At 37.2% G+C, this 23,676-nt stretch overlaps 1 protein-coding gene across 1 annotated transcript in view; it reads right to left on the bottom strand.

The window, feature by feature from the left end:
- Positions 1–23,676, bottom strand: part of LOC149580544 (uridine kinase-like protein 4) — a 390,089-nt gene that overhangs the window by 51,809 nt on the left and 314,604 nt on the right. The gene's annotated exons all lie outside the window — the stretch shown is intronic.

Here is a 23,676-nt window from a genome sequence, read left to right as displayed (position 1 = left end):
TCACGAAAGTGTTAGAATTGATTTAGGAAAATTTTGTGAGGGACTTTGAGTATTTTCTCAATCAAGACAATGTATTGACAAGAAAAGAAAATTAGCAATAAAAGGATACAATTTTCTGAAAGCATAAAAATGTTGTATCATTTTTGTCTTAGAAACTAGTAATTCTAGAGAGTTTCCATCCTCAAGAAATAAAAAACCTTCAAATCTACTCAGAGCAAAAAGTAGACATGGAAACCCTTTTCTCTTCATAGTTCTTTTAACTCTATTTACAACTGCCGACAATATTATTTTATTATATTATTGAATTGAGCCCCACATTAAAATAATTAATTAAAGGTCAATTTATTATATTATTTTAATTTGGGGGTCAATTAATCTAGTTAAATTATAACATTAAAATTGGCGACATCACAAATCCTTGCCGCTCAAAGATTGCTTGCCCTCAAGCAATCCGTAATTGAATGAAAGGCCATCCATGTAAAGACCTTGTCTAGTCTTCTGTTGGTATGCTGATTAAATTAAATGATTATTTTTGCACTTTTGTGTTTTTCTGATTCTTTTTGTGTTTTTGGGAATATATGTTTTTTTTGATTTTTTTTGCAATATGAGAATGCTAACCAATTTAAAATCAAACTTGGAAATAACTTATACATACGTCTATTATTTTTCTTTGCAAGCAATTCCAATTATTGGCATAAGCAAGAAACTGAAAGTTGAATTTGCATTTAAAGATTTCAACTGGAACGTGTACAATGAGCAATTTAACCTTCAGCAGTGGCCACAACAATGGTGCCAACAATTGGTTATCAATGTAGACCCTCAAATTGGAAACGTGGCCCTAAATTCTTTGACATGACCTCTAATTCTCCAACTGCAGGCTTGTAAATCAAATAGCCGGCCCTCAAAAGTGGATCACAGCCTATAATGATTGAACGTTGCACTCAAATGTTGATCGCAAATCACCAATGGTGATTGTAGGTGCTCCCAGTTGGAATGCAATTTCTTGAAGACGAATGCAGGCCTAGGAGAAGCAATCATAGCCCCTCCTAGAATGTCTAGACATATAATGACCAATCACTGCCACAGGGATTAATGACAACCCTTTTAATGCATAGTAAATTCTCTAGAACCAAAATGTAGGTCTTCTAATTTAATGAACAGCCAATAAATTCCCTCCAAAACCAGTCAATTATCCTTGGTGGCAATCCACTTTCAGGAATAGTAATGACAATAGAGAAGCAACAAAAAATTGCTATGCCTCAGCAACAATTTGCAAAACAATTGCAAAGCAATTATCAGAAATCAAACCCTCAACAACAACAAAATCAAATAATATTCAAGTAGATCCAATTCTCAAAATGAGAGCCATATTTATAATCTCCTTTGTGCAACTTGGCTTCAACATTACACCTTTCACTAAAGAGGCTTCAACTACACATCACTTTATAACATAAAGTGCATTAATGATTCTAAAACCTCATAACTAATGCATTAAATATGGCTCATTAAATAATCTCATCCTCTGCAAAAGACTGAATAAATGAAAGTCACCACTTTGTCGACTCTGCACTACCAAAAGTAGCAACTGGCCAAAAATAGACTTACTATAAATAGAAAGTCTACAACTAAGACCTCAAATCCTATTGTCAACTCACAAAGATCGTGATGATGAGCTCACCAGCTTGGTCTCCTCGAACCTGCTAAATTGGGGACATTATAATCCTCCCTCACTAAGATTGTTTGTCCCCAAGAAATTTAGATTTTGGGGTGCTAAAGAATATTCTCAGGCTCGCAAGTGGCATCCTCATCCAGTAGGCCTTGCCACTTGACTAGAAACTCTTTGATAGTCCTCTGCAATTGTGTCTCCATAGTTTCAAGAATTGCCTCAAGGATCAACTTAAGTCCCTCCTTGTCATCTAATGGTGGAAACATAGGAGATGGGACCACATGTTTGCCTAATGCCTTCTTGAGGCGGAAAACATGAAATACATTATGTACTTTATCATCATTTGGCAGATCCAACTCCTAAGCCACTTCACCAACACCCCTCACCACGCAGAAGAGACCATAGAGTCGAGGCTTGAGCTTGTTAGCTCCACTATTCTTGATGGAAGACTCTCTATACAGATGCAATATCAAATAAACCATATCACCTACCTAAAAGGAGCGAGTTGTGCTCCTCTGATCAGTATACCACTTTTGTTGATTCTGTGCCTTCTAAATATTATCTCTCAATGCCCTCATAATGTCCTAACTATCTTCTAACATATCACTTGCATTGGGCACTCAGCTATTGCTGCACAACGAACCCATGAAGCTTAGAGGATCCTCTCTGTACAGAGCTCTGAAAGGTGACATGTGTATAGTCATATGGTGAGTGGAGTTATAGCAATACTCACACAAGTGATTCCACTTCACCCAAGCCTACTGCTAAGAAGAAACATAGTTTCATAGATAGCCCTCCACCAATTTATTCACAATCTCATTCTGGCCATCAGTTTGTGGGTGGTACCTGGTGCTTAGAGTCAACTTTGTCCCACATAATCTGAAAAGCTCCTACCAAAAGTGACTCATAAATATACTATCATGGTTGCTCACTGTAGTCTGGGGTAAACCATGCAACCTAAACACCTCTCGAAAGGACAACTCAACTAACTGCACAGTTGTATATATAGAGGTAATAGGAAAACATGATCATACTTAGTGAGTTGGTCCACTACCACACAAATGCAGTCCCTGCCTTGGCAATTGCTGCCCTGGACTTTAGGCAAGCCCACAATGAAGTCCATAGATATACTCTCCTGCTTCCTCTTGGGAATGGGAAGTGGCTACAGCAACCCTGCGGGGAAGGTGTGTTTTTATTTGTTCTATTGACAAACATAACACTCACGAACATAATGTTGCACAATTGTCTTGAAGCCTTCCCAAGTAAGCCTCTCATAAACTTGCCTGTATGTCTTAAAGAATCTAGGATGACCCGCCATAGGAGAATCATGAAAGGCTCAAAGAACGATCTTACCAACACATGATCCTAGGACAAGATAAATCCTCCTCTTATAAATGATCAACTCATGCAAGGGTATAACTGTTGTCTTGAATACTACCATCAACACTACCCATTGCCCACTAATCCCTGACATACTCAGCTATGATCAAGTGCCTCCAAACTAGTTGCCTATGGTAGCTGAGCCAACTCTCTATAGTAGACCTCAGGACCCTTCCTATCGAAGCGCTTTATCAACCTGTTAAAAACTCCTGGTATGATGTGATCTGATCATGATTGAGGGATACCAAACCATGATACCACCAATCATGTACAACAAAATCAAGGTGCAGTATTGCCAATCTAAAGGCCCCCTCTCAAGTCATAGGATGTAATGCAAGGTAGGCATCAAGCTTGTGAACCCAAGCTCTAGCAATCACTTTACCACTACCATTGAAGTGTGTCAGTGTCATCTTACTGGCCACCTCCCATAAATACGACTACTCAGGCCTCTACCTATCAGGAGCATGCTTACCTCTGGAATACTCATGCTTCTGAATCAAATATCTGTCAAAGTTCAATTTTTGCTTCACAGCCTGTGGAAGAGCATCCCACTCAGCAAAATGAACAACTGCATCATTTGGAAAGGGTGCAACCTCAGTCATAGTACTGACTGCATCCATCTCTTGTCTCAAGAAGGTGGGTCTTTGTGGCCTATCATAGGCTCCAATGTATACTGTCCTGTCCACCCTATCATCAATCCTAATCTAGTCCTTCGCTCTATATCTGTCACCAGCATTGGACCTATCCTCAACTTGAGATCGAAGAGATCCAATAGAATCACCTCGAGCCCTCTACCTACTTTGTCCCTGAGGGAGTGCTATACATCTACCACATAGTGCTATACATGTCCCTAAGGGAGTGTCAGAAAGTTGTTGCAGCACATCTACCACATAGTGCTGTCCTCCTGCCAAGTCCTTGAATGTCTATCTTGCCTCTTTGTTAATCTTGGAACTTGTGCCAATATCTTTGAATCCTGTACCTGCCGAACCACTTGAACTATTAGTACCCCAGTTGCCTACAAAACCAAAATATATCTCAGGCTCTCAATCCCTAGGTGGAAAGAGACAACATTTACAGGCATAATACATACCCGACACATCTCCTATCACCATCCATAAACACTAAATCAAATGCTGACAATCTCAAGACCTGATCAAATGACAACTGACCCAATTCTTGCAAGTTGGCAAGGAACCTCTCTGATACCACTGTAAAGACCTTATCTAGTCTTTTGTTGCTATGCTGAAGAAATCAAATGATTTTTTTATTTTGCACCTTTTATGTTTTTTGGATTTTTTTGTGTTTTTGGGAATATATGTTTTTCTTTGAATTTTTTTGCAATACGAGAATGCTAACCAATTTGAAATCAAACTCAGAAATAACTTACACAAAACATCTATTATTTTTCTTTGCAAGCAATTACAATTATTGGCATAAGCAAGAAATTGAAATTTGAATTTGCATTTAAAGATTTCAATTGGAACTTGTACAATGAGCAATCCAACCTTCAGCAACGGCTAGAACAATGACACCAACAAATGGTAATCAATGTAGGCCCTCAAACTAGAAACACTAACCCTAAATTCTTCAATGCAATCTCTAATTCTCCAAACACAAGCTTGTAAATCAAATAACCGACCCTTAGAAATGGATTGCAACCTATAATGGTTGATTGTTGGCACTCAAATATTGATTGCAAGCCTAGGGAAAACAATCACACGCCCTCCTAGAATGTTCGCAGGTATAAACAAAGACCAATCGCTGCTGCAAGGATTAACAAAAACCCTTTAAATGCACAGTTTATTCTCTAGAACCAAAATGTAGGTCTTCTAATTTCATGAACAATCAATAAGTATCCTTCAAAATTAGTTAGTTATCCTTGGCATCAATCCACTTCTTAGGCACAATAATGACAATAGAGAAGCAATGACAAATTGCTATACCTCAGTAGTAATTTACAAAGCAATTATGAGAACTCAAACCCTTAGCAACAACAAAAGAAAATAATATTTCAAGTGGATCCAATTCTCTAAATAAGAGCCATATTTATAATCTCCTTTGCGCAACTTGGCTTCAACATTACACATTTCACTAAAGAGGCTTCAACTACCCAACATTACTTTATAACATAAAGTGCATTAATAATAATAAAGCCTCATAACTAATGAAAGAAATATGACTCCCCATTAAATAATCGCATCTTGTGCAGAAGACTTAATAAATGACAATCACTACTATGCTGACTGTACACTACCAAAAATAGAAATTGGCCAAAAATAGATTTACTATAAAGTATAAATAGAAAGACAATTGAGACCCTCAAATCCTACTGTCGACTCACGAGGGTTGTAATGATGCGCTAACCATTCTGGCCTCTTTGAACCCGCTAAATTGGGGGTAGTCTCATGTCCCCTCTTTAGTCTAACTAGCAAAGTCACAAGAGTTAGCCTATTATTGGAGTCTCGTAGGTTTACAATGGTGGATAGAGACTCATACTGGATACTCAATGACTAGAGTTGGTTCTACAGTCATTTTTAGAGCCAGTCAGGACAGTGCCTTAATTTTAGGGATTTTTCCTAAAATTTAGGAGGTTGTGGCAGTGATCAGATTTGAGGCTCCTCGGGACCAGTATACGGTTTCAATTTCAGGGTGACAGGGTATGTTTCCTAGTTTCTAGGAGCATCCCTAGTTTTTAGGGATGGGATTGCAAATTGGCCTAAATTGCCTGGCATCAATCACAAGTAGGTGATAGGAACCGTTCACTGATTATTTGGTTGGTTTGGCTTTCCAGTTGAATAAAAGCAAATATTTTTAATATTTCCTAACTTTGTATTTAAATAAATTAAAATAAAGCTATGTATATAGCTAATTGGAGTAATAAGGGGATTTTGGTTTCATTTGGTCAGGCAGACCTGTATTATAGCTCGTTGGAAAGGTCTTGAATTATTATAATTTATTTTCATCGTCCAAAGACCTTTGGGCACCTAGAGTTATGTTATTTGAGGAAAGGGGTGTTTTTCCTATACATAAAGGCCTTTCAATTGAGAAGATGTCATTTTATAATAAAGGAAAGGCATATTCTCCCTTTAGGGTTCGACTGGCTTTGAGAGGGAGATAAAAGGAGATATTGGCTCATTCTTTCATTATCTTTTACATCTTCATTTTTGGTATTTGTGATTTTGCTTTGAGGAGCGATTCTAGAGGTCTAGGACGCAAACCCTAGAGCTTGGCTATTGGGACACAAAACCCCAATAGATGGTTTCAGCAACATTCTACAGTATTGTTTCAGTAGTTGACAAAGATTGTTAAGTTCAATGTTTGGGGGTGCTTGTGCATTGCATGTTGAGGGTCTTGTTTGGCACATTGAGATCTTCTTGCTGCTGTTTACCGCATAGGGTAAGAAGTTCAACACATGTATAACACGATTCAATTCAGACAGGTACTTTATTCATGTATGCACTTGCAGATTACAATCCGATTACAATGACTACAATGATCAATTGATGATTCCAAAGTCCATCTCGAACATGTACATATACCTTTCCAAAGGGGTGACTCAAGTGTCACATGCCTGTTCGGATACTACTCTACTCGTTGGCTACACTATACATTTACCGACAACATCATACCCCCCCAAAAGAAAGGTCATCTCCGGACGACAATAAAACAAAATTCATTGCAAAATTCCATTAACAACAAAATACATTAACTGACTAAGTACAACAAGATAAATCTTCTTCTGCCACATCACTTTCACATGTCTCATGCTTGCACCAAACTGGTCTCCAAACCACGTTGCATTTGTAGCCTCCGCTAACACAATACTGTCTTCTTAGCTGACCTTGATAGCCACCCGTGCCACTTTTTTTGTTTCGAACTCCTGGGTACACTGAGCCAAGTGTCGCCGTACTGCCTTCAACTGGATGATCAGCTCCTCCCAAGCTCTCTATGCATCCACCAAGACGGCTTCACGCCCAAACACCTACTCTAAGTGCCACCTCAAACACACAGACACTCATTCCGAACTGTTTCAATCTGTCATCATTTTTTTTTTCTTTTTTTTTTTGCTCTTCCACTTTCTCTTTCCTATAGACTTGTTTTGTGAATCGGCCATAGCAATTCCTCTTCCTTACTGAATCGGCTCCTCCTATGATGGTACGGCTTGGCTTCCTCTCTGCTCTGTATGGTTTCCTTGTTATTCTGAAACAACTTAACTCTTCCCTTTAAGTCTCCCTCAGATGTGTTGTACGGTTTTCTTTGGTATGGCTATGTATCTTCCTTTCTATGCATCCGTACGGATCTTAATTTAGAGCTCTCCTGCCGTACGTAGTATGACCTTCCTCAATTCTTGCTTTCTACTAGCTATTAACGCACGGTCTTTATCTTTGGCTCATGTGTGCATCTTCAAGTTTAAGGCCCTTTTCTCAGCCGTACGTTGCTTTTTTTTTTTGGCCGTACGTTTGCTCCTTACTGGACGTACAGTGACACTGTATGGCTCGCATGGATCGCTTATTCCCCTTTGGCGTACGGTCTTCCTTTTACAATGTGTTTTCTTCTGGCTGTACGGTCTTAATTCCTCTTTCGGCCGTACGGTTCCAAGTTTCTTTCTCTCATATTCTTTGACCGTACGGCTTCAATTCATCCCCTCCCATGCTTCATTTTTGTCGTACGGGCTTCAGATTATCTCCTACTTATAACTTAGTGATTCGCTCCTTAAGTCCGTATGGTGTTCCTTTTGCTCAAATCCGTACGGTTCAACTCCTTGTTCCTCAAATACATATAGTTTAGCTCCATCTCTTAATTCCGTACTGTGTCCAACTTTTGAATTTGCTTCAAATCCTATCACTGTACGGCTTATGTATGTGGCTTCAATACTTATTTAATTTTCTCCTCCAGTCGACCGTACGCTAAGTTTCTGTCTCCTGTTTTGTCTGGCCGTACAGCATTTATTTTTATACTTCATGTTTTTCTTTACTTTATTACTGTCTTTCTTAATATTCCTCCTTTATGTTTTATAACTTCATAATTTAAAACTATACTTTATCCTTTGGCTCAAAACTATCTTCAATTATTTTATTACTTATTATACATATATATGTTATTTACAGATGTTTTTTCCTTTTCTCAGTTGCTTGCCGGCGGGGGGTCATTTCTTTCATAGTATATTTTTAACTTTGATCCATTTACTGCATCTAGCATTTCTTTTCCGTCCAGTGTCCATAACTTAATTGCCCCGTTATATCCAACTTTTCGTATCTTGTATGGTCCAACCCATTTGACTTAAAAATTTTCAGGCCTTATTTCATTTCGTCCATTATACTTCAGTACCAATTGACTGGGTTGAAAGTTGTTTAATTTTAGGTGCTTCTGACGCCATACCTTCCACCTGTTTTGTGGAACTTCCACGGCCCATGCTGCATAGTTCTTATTCCTTCGGTACGGCCGCTTCCGTCCGAGTACCGCACCTTCGATTAATGGTATCCGGTGGACACATAGCTCTTGTGGCACTTCTTTTAAGTCCTTATACGTCCAAGCTGTTGCCTTTAATACTAGGTTCCAATCATCTCTTACAAGAATGTTCTTTAGATTTTCCTCATCACCCAAGTTTATTGTTTTCACCGTCGGCTCTTCATACTTCATCGGTTTATCTTTACCGAACGTATGGGCTGGTGTTTCATCCACCTGCGCTTCTCCCTCCTTCAGTTCACCGTACTCCTTTGGAAACTCATCGCCTGTTTTTTCTTCCTTAATGCTCAAGATGTTGCAACTTGGAAAAACCTCATAATCTTCCATTTGCCAGTGTAGCAATCCGTTTACTGAATCTAGGTCGTCATCAATTGATCCTCCCTCTAATCTCAGCACTCCATCATCTGGTTGTATCCCTTTTTTTCCCTTCGTCGTCATTCTCGCCTTCGCCTTCTGAGTCTGAGGATGCTGCTTCTTCTCCTACCATTTGTGTATGCAAATCGATTATAAATCTCCTACCTCCTTTCTCCATGGACAGGGTGCTTCTTTTCCAATCATGCTTTACTTTAGCTTGCACCAGCCACCCCTCGTCCCCGGATGGCGTCATACCCTCTTCTCTTTAGTAGAATGACTACGAAATCCAGTAAAAATGGTTGTGTCCCAATTGTTACCGGCTGTGCCATCAGAGTGCCCAAGGGTTTTATCCCATGTTGATTTGCTGTAAGTAACTGAAAGGTGGGTGGCCATAGTGTTGGTTGTCCAAGTTTTTTCCAGATATCTTCCGGCAACACGTTCACTCCCAATCCTCCATCTACTATTGTATCCGTTAGCACCATACTCAGAATGCCCATCTCCACCACTGCTGGGTGTCTACCTGTCGTAAGTGCTAATAACATCGGGTCTGTTGTTGCTGCCGTGGTTGTTTCCTTACTATCCTTTGCTTCCTCCATCACTCTTGGGACCAGTGTCATATTTATAACAACCGTATGCAACTGTGACATGGTAAGTAGAAGATAATTTAATTTAATTGGCACTTCCATTTGCATTATCTGTTTCACCATGTTTTGTTCCACCAAGTTTCTCTTCGGAGTTTCAACAGTGTCTTTTACTTGTGACTTCTTCGCTGTCATCTGCTTCTCTTATCTCTGTTCGGGCTTTTTGTAACCTCTCCTTCTCTTCTTCCGCATTTGGATATTTTGCCTTCCTCGCCTGCTCCCGTGTGATCGCCAACACGTTCTCATTACTTTTTTCAATACTTAATAAATTTACACTTTTCTTTGGACATTTTGAATCTTCATGATCCCCTGGACCACACCATTTACACAGTAGCTGCAGCATCTCCTTCGTAGTACAGTCCCTCGCGAAGTGACCCCAAAGATTACATGCCCGACACTGTATCATCAGTCATCTACTCGCATCATATTGTATTCTACTCTGGCCTCCATTGTTATTGTTATTGTTTCCACCCCTTCTACATCTATTATTATTTCAATAGCCACTTGAAGTTGCATCATTGCCCGTGTTATTGCTATTGTTCAATGCTTCTTGCGTTAGTAACACCTGCTGGTGTCTTTTTGCTTTCAAGTTAAACAGACACTCTTTTAGGGAATGCCCCGCCACCTGGCAGATGTCACAAAATTGCTTCTTCGGGCATGAACCCTTCGCATGGCCGTCCTCCTTGCAATCTGTGCACCACAGTTCTTTTACTGTATCTGGATTCTTTTTCAAATTTTTGAATTCTTTCATCATTCAAAGCATGTCTTTCTATAGCGCTTTCACTTTCTTGTTCAATTCCTCATCACTACTACTACTCTCCAAGGATGAATCATCCGAATCAAAGGACTTATGTTTCTTCTTCTTACTCGTCTTCTGTTCGCTTTCCAAATCCATGGCATGAGTATATGCATCGGCGTACGACTCCGGTGGTACTATCTTCATTTTCTTTTTAAGAGTCGATCGTAGCCCCTCCACGAACCACCGTTTTTTCAACCCATCCGCTGGTTGACTCTCCATCTTTCCGATCAATTCTTTCAGTTGCCTGGCATAGGTTCGGACTGTCTCATTCTTTCCTTGTTTGGTGTTGTAGATTTCTACCACTATTTCATTATCATCTTGGAGCAATCTAAATTCTGCTATAAATTCTTTTTTACCATTCTCGCATGTATTAAGTTTCTGAGGACTAGTGTCAGAAAACCAATCTATCGCCACACCCCGTAGGATCGCTAGAAATTGTCTTACCCAATCATCCTCATCCATCACACCATTTTCCGTCCATATGGTTTCACACGTTTTACAATGTCTAATAGGGTTTGCTGAACCATCACCGTGAAACTTGGGTAACTTTTCTTTAGGGCCAGCCATCGTTACTTGTCTTTGATTCTGAGGTACTTGTGTACCCGTGCTGTTCTGTGCTCCTGCGCTATTCTGTGCTCCCGCGCTGTTCCGGACTCCCGTGTTGTTTTGTGCTCCCACGCTGTTCTGGACTACAGTCTTGTTTCCAACAACTACGTTGTTTGGTGAAAAGTCTTCAAGTGATGTTCTCTTCTCCACCTGTATCCGTTTGTCCGGTGTATTAGGAACGAAGAGATCACTCCACACTCGTGCTCCCTCGGCACTCCAAGCTGTGCAAGTTGCTTCCCTTCTGTTCGGACACTCTCCCCTCGGCGTATACAGGTTAAGGAATTCTTCCCTTGTTTCCTCCACCAAATTCAAGCATTGTCGAGTTTCTTCGAGCAATTCCTCAGCACTCCTCAACCTACTAGGTGAGTGCACTCCCTCCGTCTGTGCCTCTTCACCCCTTCGGTGCCCCTCGGCAATCTACTGAAGTCTCTGTCTGCGCTCTACTTGCTGTGTTAAAATTAAAATTTCTTTTGTTGTACTTAGTTCATTTTTATCTCTTACCTTGTTTCGATCCTTGTTTGGCAAATTCGGCATTAATCTTCATATCATTCCTTCGTTCCAGGTTTGTCTGGCAACGACGTCAAATGTTTACCACATAGGGTAAGAAGTTCAACACATGTATAACATGATTCAATTTAGACAGGTACTTTATTCATGTATGCACTTGCAGATTACAATCCGATTACAATGACTACAATGATCAATCGATGATTCCAAAGTCCATCTCGGACATGTACATATACCTTTCCGAAGGGTTGACTCAAGCGTCACGCACCCGTTCGGATACTACTCTACCTGTCGGCTACACTATACATTTACTGACAACAACTGCCTTGGCATGACTATAGCAGTTGTACGACTGCCTTTCAGCTGGCATGTGATTGGTTGGATGGCTTACGTCAGCCATCTCTACCCTTTTGGTGCATGGTTAGTCCATTCTTGCAGCTGGCATCATCATTCCTTGTTTGTAAACACCTTTGTTGGCATACTGATTACATATCTTGCCAGGTACAATTTGTAGCTATTCTGGTTGATTGAATATTATATTATTTGCTGCTATTGTTAATTATTGTTTTACTTATATCTTGAAAATACAAAAAAGAAGAAACAATCCTTGTGCAACTTCTATCTAATTCTCTAAGACCACAAGGAAAGCACATGAAAATTGTGATAAACCATGAAATTTCCTTATTACAATTCATGCTTTTGTAATTATGAAAGAGAAATAAAATAATCTCATTGTATATATCAATTAAATATAATAATAAAATAATTGCATGGTCAATATAATATTAAATTAAATTAAATAAGATAATCATTATAATACATTAAATAAAAAATTGAGTAATCATTATAAATAAATAATAAATAAGTTCTAATGATATTATTGATATCAATAATATTAATAATAATGATAAATAATAATGACATTATTGATATCAATAATATTAATAATAATCATTATAAATAAATAAATAAACAAGTTAAGATCGATATTGACAATTATAAAATGATATTAAAAGTCGTAACATTACTAAAGGCAATCTTATTACAAATCGATTGGATGGATTAATCACCCAAAAATGGCGCACTGCCTGGAACGACATAACCATTCACGATATATATCAAGGAGAAATTACCGAGTTTGGAAGGTAGAAAACAGGGAGATAAAGGGCAGAGGAAAATCACAATCAAATCCCCAATCTAAAACGATACCGGTCATTACAAGAATTACACAGAGGGAATTCAAAGCTCATGATAAAACTTGCCGAAAGTTAATAAGAATAGAAGCACCGCAGAAACTAAAGATCAAATCTTCCATCAATTTTGGGTGAGAGGCAGTGGAACGATTAGGAAATAATAGAGGCCTAAGCAACACCAACAGAAGATAGGTAGGAAGAAACGACAGTCCCTTATCACTGTAGTACATACAAAAGGGAATAGGCGACAGAGGAATAAGAAAAAAACTCACGTTTTACAGGCAACACCCAACTGGCATATTTTTACTAAGTCACCGGCATTGCTGCTTAAAGAGCAAGTGTTTCACTGTCAAGGTACCAAAGTTAAGGATGATGATTTCTTTAGAGAGAAACCATGAGACTGCAGAAAATTGACAAGCTCATGGATTATTTGATTTCCATGAAAGAGGAAATTCAACATTACACTAACAATAGAAATAATTAAAATACTTGGTTTCTTTAGAGAGAAACTACAGGGTTCTTTAGAGTAGTTTCTTTAGAGAGAAACTAGAGGATTCTTTAGAGTAGTTTCTTTAGAGAGAGACTACACGTTTCTTTAGAGAGAAACTGCAGGTAACAATATATATATTGTAAGGATAGCATATGCATATGACCGAGGTCCTTGGTAAAGGAGGGATCATTACCAAGTGATTAATTGAGATCCATAGAGGCCTTAAGTAGACGCTCCTTTATGACAATTACTTGACAAGGGTTGAGTAATTTGAAAGGAGTCTCTTTCAAGGATCAGTAATGGGTTCGATGGGGTAGATTAGTAATTTAATACTGTAATTTCTATGTTTATATATTGAGTTTCATATCCTTATCTTACTAATATTGATATTGTTTTACAGGGATCAGCAAGGGTTTATTACAGTGGTATCAGAGCATAATCTTGCCATCCTGTGGGTAAACGCTTATGCAAACTTACGAAAGAAGAACAAAAACAACAATGAATGATTTAGCGAACGAAGTAAGGTCATACATGGAACAAACTAATCACATCAATCAAACTCTATTAAAACAAACGTAGAAATCAAATTAGGCCCTCCTACAAGCCTTACAAAACATGGGAAACTCAATTAATAACTTAAGGAATCAATCCAACTTGGGGAAAGAAACTAGTTCCATCCACTTAGAAAACAATATTGCAACTTCAAGTTCAAGTCTGCCCCAACCAGCCTTTCTACCTAGAAGAACCAATCCAAGAGAAGAAGGGATAGAGCAACCCTTGACCAGTACAGAAGATATTGCTAGAATTTATGCAAGCCTTGGAACCTCACATTCGAGAAGCAATCTCATTTAAGGAATTTTGTGTAGATAAAAGAAGAGAAATTTCTAGAGGGTATGTAAATGAAGAACTTAAACACAAAGTAAGTAAGGTCACCATTCCAACCTTCAATAGAACAGGAGAGATGTCAGCCCATCAATGGTTAGAAAAACTTAATACATTCTTCATTTTAAATCCCATGACAGAGGAAGAAGCACTCCAATTTGCTATAATACTTCTACGAGGGGCAGCACATGATTGGTGGACTCAAGGTTGTATCTCATTAGGACATAAATATGTAAAAACTTATGAGGAGTTCTCACAGAAACTCATAAACAGATTTGATGAGAAAGATACCAAATGATACTTACAAGAGCTAACTCACCTTAAGCAAACAGGAACCATGCAAGAATATATAAAGAAATTTCAGTCATGGTTCCTGATTTATCTCAAAGGAGACTCACCCGAATGTTTCTAGAAGGTCTGAAAGAATCAACAAAAATGTTGGTAAAACCCTATGAACCACAAAATTTGGGAGAAGCCATAAGAAAAACCAAAATGGTTGAATCAAACAATAAGGAAAGGTTCCAGAATTTTCCCTCCAAGACTTTATCTCGAAGCGAAGGAACTAGTAAGAAAAACAAAGATAAACCATGTCGCCTATGTCACAAGCCTTGGACTTTTGGACACAAATGCCCTCCGGAGAAGAGCTGATCCAAAAAAAATTGTGCTTTAAATGTAGGGAACGTTGGGAATGAGGACATCAATGTAAGAGAGAACAAGCAAATCAAATTGAGGAAACAAATAAAAGAATCAGAGTAGAGGAATTAGAACAAGGAACATTGGCAGTTATATCTCAAAATGAGAATAGGCCTTTTCGAATCAAAGGTGTACTTAAGGGACAAAGGGTGGTTGCATTAGTGGATACAGGAGCATCTCATGATTTTATCAGCAAACACTTGGTCAAAAAACGAAGACTAAAAACTCAAGATTTTGAAGGGTTTAAAGTCAAGTTGGCAGATGGTATCTTAGATAATTGAAATAAGATGGTGACTCAAGTAGAAATCGCTACTAATGGATATATAATCAAAAGGAATCTTTATGTAGCAAACATACAAAATGATGTCAGTTTAGGAATGCCCTGGATCAACTCCCTAGGACGTTTCATCATGGATGGGCCAAATTTGGAAATATGTTTCAAACATGAAGGAAAGGATGTAATATTAAAAGGCATGACGGATGGATCAGCCAAGGTAGTACCTTGTAATAAAATGGAAAGAATCTTAAAACATGATCAAGGAGAAATGATAGCTCAATGTCTGATTATGGATAACAATCCCACTAAAGAAAAAACATTCCATCTAGAAATTCAACCTATTCTTGAAAAATATGAAAAGGTGTTTGAAGATATACCCCCTGGACTCCCTCCTAAAAGAGGATTTGAACACTCCATTGAATTAGAAGAAGGAGAAAAACCAGTAATTACCACGCCTTACAAGCACCCCCATAAATATAAAGAAGAAATAGAAAAAACTATTAAGGAACTTCTGAACATGGGACATATACAACCAAGCAGCAGTCCTTTTGCGTCATCTGTTCTATTAGTAAAGAAGAAAGATAGAACTATGAAAATGTGCACAGATTACCGAGCATTGAATAACAAAACCATCAAAAATAGATATCCCATCCCTAGAATTGATGAGCTAATGGATGAATTACATGGGGCACGTTATTTCTCCAAGATCGATTTAAGATCCAGATATCATCAAATCAGAATGAAGGAAGAGGATGTGTCTAAGACAGCATTTAGATGCCATTACAGACATTTTGAGTTCCTTGTACTCCCCTTTGGACTCACAAATGCACCAACAACTTTCCAATCTTGCATGAACCATACCTTTAGACAGCAGCTACGCAAATTCCTTCATATATTTTTTGACGACATTCTCATCTATAGTAAGACTTGGGAAGAACATTTAGATCACATCAAGTAAGTCCTTAGTATCCTAGAAAGAGAATCCCTTTATGTCAAAATTTCAAAATGCAAATTTGGACTTAAGGAAATACTTTACCTTGGACATAAAATCAGTGAGGAAGGAGTAAGGGTAGACGAGGAAAAAATAAAAGCCATCAAGAAATGACCCAAGCCAAAGACTCTTACTCAACTTAGAGGATTTGTGGGGTTATGCAGTTACTATCGTAGATTTGTCAAAGGATTCTCAAAAATTACAGGCCCTCTTATAGACTTAACCAAAAAGGGAGCCTTCATTTGGAATGATAAAGCACAATTAGCTTTTGAATAGCTCAAGGCCATTATGAGTACATGTCTAGTGCTAGCCATACCCGATTTCTCCATACCATTTGAACTACAATGTGATGCATTGGGAGACGAAATTGGGGCAGTACTAATGCAAATGAAGCACTCCATAGCTTTTGAGAGCCACAACTCAATGGAATTGAAAAACATTATTCAATTTATGACAAAGAAATGTTGGCAATCATGCATGCACTGGTAAAATTTCAACAATATTTGGTTTGTGGCAAATTCATAGTCAAAACAGATCACAATAGTCTACGCTTTTTCTTAAACCAGAGGGATCTAAATGATAGACAATAGAAATGGGTGAGCAAAATTCAAGCCTACAATTTTGAAAAAGTTAAAGGAGTAAACAATGGAGTAGCAGATGTCTTGTCCAGAAAACCCCACATCGACTATATTTCTTGTATTTTAGAATGGAAGGAAGACATAATAGCAGATTATGCAAAGGACCAGATTGCAACAGAAGTTATGGAAAGGAAGATGACCAATGAAGACTTCAAGGTCTCTAACAACCTCATGTTCTACAAAGGAAGGATCTATTTAACTCCAAAATCTAAAGTAAAAAAACTAATTATGAAGGAATATCATGACAATCCATTAGCAGGACATCCTGGATTTTACAAAACTTATAAATAGATAAGAGAAAAATACTCTTGGAAGGGTTTGAAAGGAGATATACAAAAACATGTACAAGAATGTGAAATATGTCAGCAAAACAAAATAGAACATTCACACCCTGCAGGATTATTGCAACCACTACCTATTCCAAATAAAAAATGGGAAAGTATATCTATGGATTTCATAGCAGGACTACCTAAGGTTCATGGAAAAGATAGTATCTATGTGGTGGTAGACAGACTCACAAAATTTGCACACTTCTTTCCGGTCTTCACAGAATATAAGGTCCCTAAAATAGCAAAAGTCTTCTTTAAGGAAGTTTTTCGTCTCCACGGATTACCCAAGATTATTGTAAGTGATAGAGATAGTAAGTTCCTCAGTAAATTTTGGCAAGAATTGTTTAGACTAGTTGGGACTTCACTCACCCCTAGCACCAGCTACCATCCCCAAACCGATGGTCAAACTGAGATCGTGAACAAATGAATAAAAGGGTACCTAAGAAATTATGTCACAGAACAGCAAACAGCCTGGATCAAGTGGTTACATTTGGGCGAGTACTGCTATAATACAACATATCATATGTCCATAAAGATGAGTCCCTTTAAAACTTTGTATGGATATGAAGCAATGACATTTGGAAGCATAACCATTATGGACAGTAAAATACCTAGTGCATAGGAACTCATTCAAAAAAATATTGATATCATCAAGGAGTTAAGGGACAATTTACATATTGCTCAAAATCAACAAAAACTATATGCATATAAAAACATAACAGAGCGATCATTCCAAGAAGGGTATCTAGTATACCTGAGACTACAACCCTATAAACAATCATCTATTAAGAAGAACAAAATTGAGAAACTCAAACCACGTTTCTATGAACCGTACAGAGTAATCAAAAGAATTGGGGAGGTAGCATATGAACTGGAGTTACCTAGCTATAGTCAAATCCACAATATGTTCAATGTATCCTGACTCAAGAAGGTTTTGGGCCAGTAGATTATACCCTCTGTAGAACTTCCCCCTCTGGATGATGAAGAACAATTGCGGTTGGAACCAGAAATAATTCTAGAAACCCGAGAGAAAGCATTAAGAAATAGAACGGTAAAAGAATTCTTAATTAAATGGAAAGGTTTGCTTGTCGAAGATGCTACTTGGGAAAACGAAGAAATACTCAAGTTGCTCGAGGACAAGCAAATTTGAGGCGGAGGGATTGTGATAAACCATGAAATTTCCTTATTACAATTCATGCTTTTGTAATTATGAAAGAGAAATAAAGTAATCTCATTATATATATCAATTAAATATAATAATAAAATAATTGCATGGTCAATATAATATTAAATTAAATTAAATAACTAAGATAATCATTATAATACATTAAATAAAAAAATGAGTAATCATTATAAATAATAAATAAGATGATAATAAATAATAAATTAAATATTGATAAATGAAGTAATCATTATAAATAAATAATAAATAAGTTTTAATGATATTATTGATATCAATAATATTAATAATAATCATTATAAATAAATAAATAAACAAGTTAAGATTGATATTGACAATTATAAAATGATATTAAAAGTCGTAACATTACTAAAGGCAATCTTATTACAAATCGAATGGATGGATTAATCACCTGGAAACGACGCACTGCCTGGAACGACATAACCATTCACGATATATATCAAGGAGAAATTACTAAGTTTGAAAGGCAAAAAAAAAGGAGATACACGACAGAGGAAAATCGCAGTCAAATCCCCAATCTAAAATGATACCGGTCATTACAAGAATTACGCAAAGGGAATTCAAAGCCCATAATAAAACTTGCTGGAAGTTAATAAGAACAGAAGCACCGTAGAAACTAAAGGCCAAATCTTCCATCAATATTGGAATAGACCATGCGCCATACAGAGCTAGCGCAACTGGAATATTTCTTTTGCCAAATGTCAGGGAAGATACTGGGTGAGAGGCAGTGGAATGATTAGGAAATAATAGAGGCCTAAACAACACCAACAGAAAACGTTAGAAGACAGGCAGGAAGAAATGAAAGTCCCTTATCACTGTAGTACATACAGAAGGGAATAGGTGATAAGAGGAATAAGGAAAAAACTCACATTTTCAAGGCAACACCCAACTGGCATAATTTTACTAAGTCACCGGCATTGCTGCTTAAAGAGCATGTGTTTCACTGTCAAGGTACCAAAGTTAAGGATGATGATTTCTTTAGAGAGAAACCATGAGATTGCAGAAAATTGACTAGCTCATGGATTATTTGATTTCCATGAAAGAGGAAATTCAAGATTACACTAACAATAGAAATAATTAAAATACTTGGTTTCTTTGGAGAGAAACTACAGGGTTCTTTAGAGTAGTTTCTTTAGAGAGAAACTATAGGATTCTTTAGAGTAGCTTCTTTAGAGAGAGACTACACATTTCTTTAGAGAGAAACTACAGGTAACAATATATATATATATATATATATTGTAAGGATAGCATATGCATATAACCGAGGTCCTTGGTAAAGGAGGGATCATTACCAAGTGATTAATTGAGATCCCTAGAGGCCTTAAATAGACGCTCCTTTATGATGATTACTTGACAAGGGTTGAGTAATTCTAAAGGAGTCTCTTTCAAGGATCAGTAATGGGTTCAAGGGGGTAAATTAGTAATTTAATACTGTAATTTCTATGTTTATATATTGAGTTTCATGTCTTTATCTTACTAATATTGATATTGTTTTATAGGGATCAGCAAGGATTTATTACAAAAATCTATTATTTTATTTAAAATTTATAGAAGTTCAGTGAAAGGATCCCTTTGGGATCTTTCAGTGGTATCAGAGCCTGAATCTTGCCAGTCTATAAGGTTTCAGTGAAATTATCACAATAGGTTACAAAAAGGGGTTTGATAATTCATTTCAGCATTTGACATCTATTTTTATATATCTTCTATGCATCCTGGTGGAGCAATACATAGGTTTTACGAGCACAGGAGAAACTAGTGTGGAACAAAGACCGATAGAGACGCAAAGACACCAGCTATGGGTGAGGCACAAGGTGTTGTTGGTGATGGCATGCTTACAGAGGTAGAGGAGAGAGAGTTCATGATATATATCACACTTATTGATATGGTATTGCATATTTTAACTTTAACTTTATTTTGCTATGGTATTGCATATTTGAACTTTATGTATCACACTTATTGTTTATATTGCATGAAAAAATGCATTTTTTTTTAAAATTTGAGGAAAACTCTCATTTTTATACTTTTGGATTTTTCCCAAACTCCAAATTCGAATTTGCACTTTAAAGTAACTTTCCTTTTGACATGTTTGAGTCTAAAAATGAAGGTACGTGTTTGTTTTGTGCTTGTTTTCATTGTTTGTTTGCTTGCTTTCTTGTTCTTCTTTTGGAAGGAATTGCAAGTTCTTTCCCAAGAACTTGAGCATGTTTCACTTCACTCCACTTTCCACCATTTCATGCGAGTGCATCATTTCATTCCATGTCCATCATTACAAGTCATAGCACCTTGCATCTCATTTTCCACATGTGATTACATGTAATCTCACCCTCCCTTTGCAATTACTTGTAATTTCATTCTTTATTCCCACTTACACGCATTTCCATCCTCTGAACCCAATCGTATGTCGCAATTACATTTAATTGCATCTAGAGAACCCGTTTTTGACTAAAGGTCACTCTTTTAAAGTCAAATATCATCATTTGCATGTATTCCCATGTGCCCAACATTCATTTCTCAAAGCATATACATAAGAGCTCACTATTTCCCACATTTCCATCTTCTTGTGTTGCATTTCAGCCTTTGCATATGCCTTTCAAGATCATTACATAAGAATCTGAGTGTTCAATCCATTCTCTAAGCATATTGTCTTTCATAAAACCCTTGATGCTGATCAAGAATCAACATTTTTTATAGAATCGATATCCTCTAATGATGTGTTCACATTTTGGAATTTTTATGTTGCAGCACTAGCACAAGAAATGCCCTCATCCACAAAGTCGGAAGGAAAGATGAAATACCAATATGATAGAGAGTTGGTTCATGCAACTCCATCTCACATTTCTTCTATTCTAGACAATGTGTCTGATACTGTAATAACCCTCACTCGGTTATAACTTAAACCACTTCCAATTCCTTAGTTACACAGGTTTGAAATTTTTTTAAACAACCTCTAAGATCACTAAGATGATAACGTTCCTTGTATTTTTAAGTTTATTGCTTTTGCATATATGTCAAATTTTTCCAATAGTGAAATCATTAGGGAATAGTAGTAATTCAAGCAACCAAATTCTCAATAAGTCTGAACGTTGAAACTTAATTTATTTGTCACTATCACTCATACAAATTTCAATCTCTATTGTGATACATCCTCTGAATATTCTAATTTATTTTAATAAGCACAACTAAATGTATGAACCTGTAGCAGTTGTAATGGCTCACATCAAACTCCAAACGCAGCCCACAAACTCTATCACCAACTTGAATGCAAGTGCATCCCCCAAAATGTAGCCACAGGTCTTTAAAGACAAATCGCAGCCCTGTAGATTAAATGCAGATTCAATTTGCTGCAATGTTGGAACCCCAAATCCTGATCGCAAGCTCATAAACTCTGATTGCAGGCTTGCTGCAGTTGATCGCAGGCTAAGGGTGATGAGTGCAGACCCACAGATGGTGATCGTAGGTGCGATTATAGGCTCAAAATGCAGCCACTAGTGATTCCACAGTCCTCCCAAATACACAATTACCTCACAGCTCAAATTGCATATATCAATTGTTTTTTCTTTCACTAATAATCACTTCCCAGGTACAGTGTAGAACAGTAGAAAAGTGGTGAGCAAATTAATATACTTCAACACTAATTTGTAGATCAATATTCCAAGTAATATTCAGATTTCAACCCTCAGCCAAATTTGAAATAATAATAAATAAATAGAGCCTTCTAACAATAGTAAAACAATAGGAAGACAAAGCAAATTCTCAAAAATCCACAATACCTTAGCTGTGGAAGAATGACCAACTTCAAACCCTTTTACTTCAACAAGGGCACAACTTCAAGAAAATCCACAAAGGCAACAAAAGCAAATAAATATCCAAACATGTTTTTCTCAACAAATGGGCTTGTATTTATAACCTCTAGATTCGCTTTTGTTGTCAAAATGTAACTTCATTCAAGAAGCTTCACCACACAATATTAATTAGAAGCTTCCTTTAGATTCTCTCACTTGACTTGGCTTAACTAATTAATAAATGGCACTTTCCAATCATAACTCAACTCTCAATTTAAGTGAAATTACAAAGTTAAATTATAACTTTATAATAAGCCATTTAATAATTAATAATAATTTGGCCACTAAAAATATAATAACTCCCAAAATACTTATTAAAATATGCTGTTTTAAATAGGAGTCATACCTATTATTTCTCCATGTGACCAAGTGCACTTTCCAAAAATAGAACGGGTCCATCTTGATCAACACCAACTTACCACAAATAGTAAGTACACAAAACTAAGCCCAAATGACGTCCGATCTAAGCCAAACGAAGACCAACCTGTAGCTTACTGAAATGTGGAGAAGCAAGCCAAGCCACTGCCATAGAAGATCCTCGATCCACAATAATCAGCCTACGAGGATCACAATAATAGGGTAATCCCTGAAACTCCAATGCTTGGAAAAATGGGGACATTACAGATACAGAGATCGAGCATGTTGACGTGGCTAATTTTTTGCAAAGGATTGAAGCCCCTTCAAATCGAGAGATGACATGTATTAAAAGGAGCAATATTCACTTGGTGTCTACTTTTCCTATGGCTGTTTTGGAACCAGAATTTGTTTTGAGATGTGAAAATCATTTCAATTCGAAGACCATGACGATAAAAAATGAAAATGGAAAGGTGATTCTTAGCCTTGATCTCGAGGTAATTGAACAAATCTTCAAGGTGCCTCAGAGTACAAAATGTGTGGATTCGACAAAAGAAATGTCACACAAGATATGGGAAGATAATAAGGCTACTTATAAAAAATATGTAAACTCTTATTGGTTGGATTCTTAGAGAAAATTTCTCGTGATGGCCGAAAACCCTTCACAGAATGCAAAGATTTGATTACTCTCCTTAGCAGAATATATGGTCTCAAGGATTTTGGTGATTTTGAGCCATGGATGTACAAATTCATCTTTCAGATCTACGACAATGATGAGCCTATCTTTTGGGGTGAGCTTATTAGTACTGTTATTTGTGAGCAGTTGCTTAATGTGGGAACCTTAGCGCCATTATACATGAATTCCTACTTGGTCTACATAGCCACATCTATGTGATCTTTCTTAGGTCTTTCCACCAAACGGAATTGGTTACAAGTTCCTATCTGGGATTACTATGATCAAATCACCTTGACAAACAACAAATATCATTACAGAAGAGTCCAAGATGCATTTTTGGATATTTCCAATGTTTGTTTGATAAACACTTGGTAATCAACTGAGTGTTAGATGAAGCTTAGAATAAGGTTAATCAATATGGTTGTATCTTTCTTCAATTTCCAACTTTCACTTATTTGAGAGTTGGGTATTTCAAAGGGGAAACATATACCTCACCTAGATATGCAACCGAAAAAATCATTCTAATGGAATTGGCCGGACAGCTCATGGAAATACAATCTTATCAGAACTCTTTGCATAGACCAGGTTTTGGTATCACCTCCGCTAGACCATTGGTAATTGGTCATTACATGATCAATTCAGTTTATAAAGCCAAGTCCATGGAGGAAAAATTTCAGCTGATTACATTGAA

This window comes from Cupressus sempervirens, chromosome 1, assembly GCF_028749045.1.
Source record: "Cupressus sempervirens isolate cs-2001-9-10 chromosome 1, ASM2874904v1, whole genome shotgun sequence".
In the NCBI taxonomy this organism is placed as follows: domain Eukaryota; kingdom Viridiplantae; phylum Streptophyta; class Pinopsida; order Cupressales; family Cupressaceae; genus Cupressus; species Cupressus sempervirens.
The sequence above is the reverse complement of the archived record's forward strand: the minus strand, read 5'-3'. Positions and strand labels throughout refer to the sequence as shown.